The sequence below is a fragment of the Triticum aestivum genome, chromosome 3B (genome assembly GCF_018294505.1).
Source record: "Triticum aestivum cultivar Chinese Spring chromosome 3B, IWGSC CS RefSeq v2.1, whole genome shotgun sequence".
NCBI classification, from domain to species: Eukaryota; Viridiplantae; Streptophyta; class Magnoliopsida; order Poales; family Poaceae; genus Triticum; species Triticum aestivum.
In genome coordinates, this window is record NC_057801.1 from 51,376,175 (window position 1) to 51,379,728 (window position 3,554).

The 3,554-nt window shown below is 45.7% G+C and overlaps 1 long non-coding RNA gene across 1 annotated transcript; it reads right to left on the reverse strand.

Annotated features, from left to right (window-relative positions):
• Window positions 1-1,344: 1,344 nt before the first annotated feature.
• On the reverse strand, window positions 1,345-3,129 carry LOC123064674 (uncharacterized). The gene is made up of 3 exons (XR_006430768.1): window positions 2,698-3,129; window positions 1,535-1,654; window positions 1,345-1,441 (listed from the first exon to the last, which is right to left on the reverse strand). It is a non-coding gene; the product is annotated as an uncharacterized lncRNA (long non-coding RNA).
• Window positions 3,130-3,554: the final 425 nt, after the last annotated feature.

Sequence of the window (3,554 nt, forward strand, 5' to 3'; positions counted from 1 at the left end):
GGACGCCCGTTTAACGGGGCTGCTAGTCCCGGCACTCTATGTGGTGCCGGAGAAGAAGGCCAAGAAGAAGGCCATGGGAACTCGAAGAAGTTCCCGGCGCCAGGTGATATCGGACTCATCGTCCGATGGCTCCAAGGCGGACTCCTCCCCCGAAGACGAGGAGGAGAAAGAGGACTCTCTCCCGGTGGAGGGAGAGAGGAAGAGGAAGGCCTCCCCAACGGGGGAGGCCGAAGGGTCCAAGAGGGGAAGGACTCTTCCCCCGGACAGCTCCGCCAACGCCAACGTTGGCGACGAAGAGTGGCCCTCAAGGGCCAGGCCTCCGGCAAGATCGTAAGTATCCGGATTCCTGTATGGTTTATAATTTCTCCTTTATCTCACATAGTGTCCTTATAATGCCGCACACTACCTGTAGTCCGGCCGATGATGATCTTCCCGCTTCGTCGAGCGGGTCCTTGGCTCCGTCGGACGTGGATTCCATTCCGACCGCCTCCACCCCTTGTGCTGACGACACCGAGGTGGGATCCCAGAAGGGGACCCATCAGGAGGAGGCTCCGGAGGTGCCGCGAGGCAGTCTCCCGGACTTTGCGCCGGACTCCATGCCGGAACCCGCAGTGGTTCCGGAGTCCGGCAGGCGGCCCCTTCATAAGAATGGCAAGACCGTGACGCCGGCAGCCTCTGTCCAACCGGAGGCGCCGGACAACTTGTTGGAGGCGCTTAACGGCACTTCCATCGAGGAAGAACACCGCACTATCACTACTAGGAAAACGGTTTTTAACAACGATGTATGTGGTGGATTGTGGTTGCTAATGGTCATTAACGACCACAATTTGCTGGTGGTAATAGGCTCCCTCGTTAAAAGTATAACGACCACATCTTGTGGTCGTTACTAATGTAACGACGGGGTAGTGTGTTGTCGTCAATCCCGTGGCAATAACGACCACACTCAGTATTAACGACCACATTTTTCATCGCTAATAATATTCCTATGGTTACCAAAGTATCCTTAACAACCTCTTTATAGTATCAACCGCCACTCTCTTCACTATTATGATATCCTTCGAATAACTTATATTCAGTAATAACTTTTCGTTCAGTGATCACTTTATGAATCTTTCCACATTTTAATAGTAACATCAACATTAACATAGAAACATAAGAATATGAATTGAAAGATAACCACTTTCTTAATAGAAATCAGGTAAATTAACAAAATTCTGACATGCGATTCTGGAATTAAAATATACAATATCTGAGTCGAAAGCATTGCTTATATGACCAATGTACTTTCTCATGTCTAACTGGAAAACGAGAAACTAGAAAAGATAATATTTACTAATCTTCAATCGAGGGACACCATCGTGTTGCTTGAATGGATATCATTCTTCATTGGCGGTTACAATTCCTTCGAATGCTTCTAAATATTTACGATGGACCATCAGTCCTTCAAAACGTTGAGTACTTTATGAAAGTCAATCCATGTAAATAAATCGACAGAACGCATGGCATATAAAATATATGTATAAGAACTACTTACTTGTTCATGCTGGCTTTCATGAGAACTATCACTTAGAGATGTACCAAACATAGGCCACTTAATTTCTGACACTTCTTGTACCACGCCGTTGGACTTTTCTTCAAGTACAAGTTTCACTTGCTAGGAAAAAAATGACATTTTTACATAGCATCAAATTCACCCATATCATTTCCTATGTCACTGTCATTGTTAGCATCAACTTCATCTTTCATAGCTACAATATATTGTGAGTAACTTGAAAACAATTAAATGTAGAAACGAATTCTCCATACAGTACAAACTAGTTAGAAACTCACTTTCGGAATCATCTGCATCCCAATTTGCACTGAACAAGAGTATTTGTCGGCGCATCATTTGTATCTAGGAAAGCTAGCAACCACGTTATATCTTGAATGATATTTTTAGGTTTGTGTAGTACCTTTTGTAGCTAACTCATATTTTTTTTCATAGTTGCTCTTCTCGCATATGAGCCTCATTGTGATAATCTAGAGTGTTAGTTTGAAGTGTGTGGAGAGTCTGTGCGAAGTAAAATTAAATTAAATAAGTGAATGTTTGATGTACTGAACGCTAAGAAAACGTAAGTACAAGACTTCTTGTGTCACTGTTTATGAATAAGGTAACAGCTGAAATAGGAAGCATATGGATAACTACAGATTAAGGCTTACATAAACTAGTGGCATCATGTTGTTCTCTTACTAGAGATTAAAATTTGCATAAGTACAGAACCAAATTTTGAAGCAAGTCGTCTTTGGTTGTACATTATCAGAATGTCCGTGTGGTACATTATAGGCATGACGTGATGGATTTTGCACAACTGTGTGACATCCCTTAAAAAGATTGTCCTTATCTGTTCGAAAACTTGACTAGCCAGAATGAAAGCTCATCTGTTCGAAATAAACACTGCAGGTTAAGACTAACAATTTCGTGCTTGTTGTCTTTCTTCATCCATGCTCTTTGTTAACTACGTCAATCCATTTGCAACAGAATAATGTCACACGTCTTAGTGCCTTACACCTAAATTTTGCAGCTCATCTATCTCTCTATGTTATAATATCGTACTACTGTATTATCATGATCCCCTTCTTAAAGTATACCCACCCCACTGTTCTGCGTACAGGAAGGACCCACAACAACAACAAAAACAGGGGAAGGAGGAAACCAACCAATGTAGCGTTGGCGAATGGAGATATGCAGGCGGTAGCTCGGGCGCACTGGGGCCAGGCAACCGGCCATGTGCAGGCAGCAGTGCAGACGTGATGGGGTCGAGGCGACCGGCGACTTGCAGGCAGTAGCGCGGACGCGTAGGGGTGGAGGCGACCGGCAAGGTGCAGGCTGCAGCGCGGACGCCATGTGTCGAGGCGACCGGCGACTTGTAGGCAGCAGCGTGGATGGGTCGACGCGACCGGTGAGGTGCAGGCGGCAGTGCGGACGCGACGGGGTCGAGGCGGCCGCCTACTTGCAGGCAGCAGCGCGGACGCGCCAGGGTCAAGGCGACCGGCGAGGTGTAGGCTTCAGCGCGGATAGCCATAGGAGAAGAGAAGGGAGATGCGATCTGGAGGTAAGAAGGAAGGAGAGAAGAAAGCTGCGTAGGGAGATGAACGGGATCCTATAATAATGGATTAAAAAACTGGCAGTTACGGAGGGTTATCCAATGGAAGTCCGATTTACTTTTTAATCGAGCACCAAATATTGGATATGCGTGTGCTACTGGGTAGCTATTAGGCAGAGGCTGATTTTACCTGCGGGGACTCAACTAATACTAATGTTTAACGACCAAGTGTTTACGGGACATCATCGTTAATGCTAGTTTTTCTAGTAGTGTATCATGAGTGCGGTGATTCAGAAGGTTCAGCTCGCCAAGAGCGGGCTGACCGAAGCCTGCAGTAGCCTTCTAACGGGCTTTGAGATAAGAAGTTTAAAATATGTAATGTAATACCGCATAGACAGTAGCCCCTGATGCTCGGTTCGGTGTTCGGAAAAAACCGGACTGAGGATCTAAAAAAGATATATGCAGGAGTGC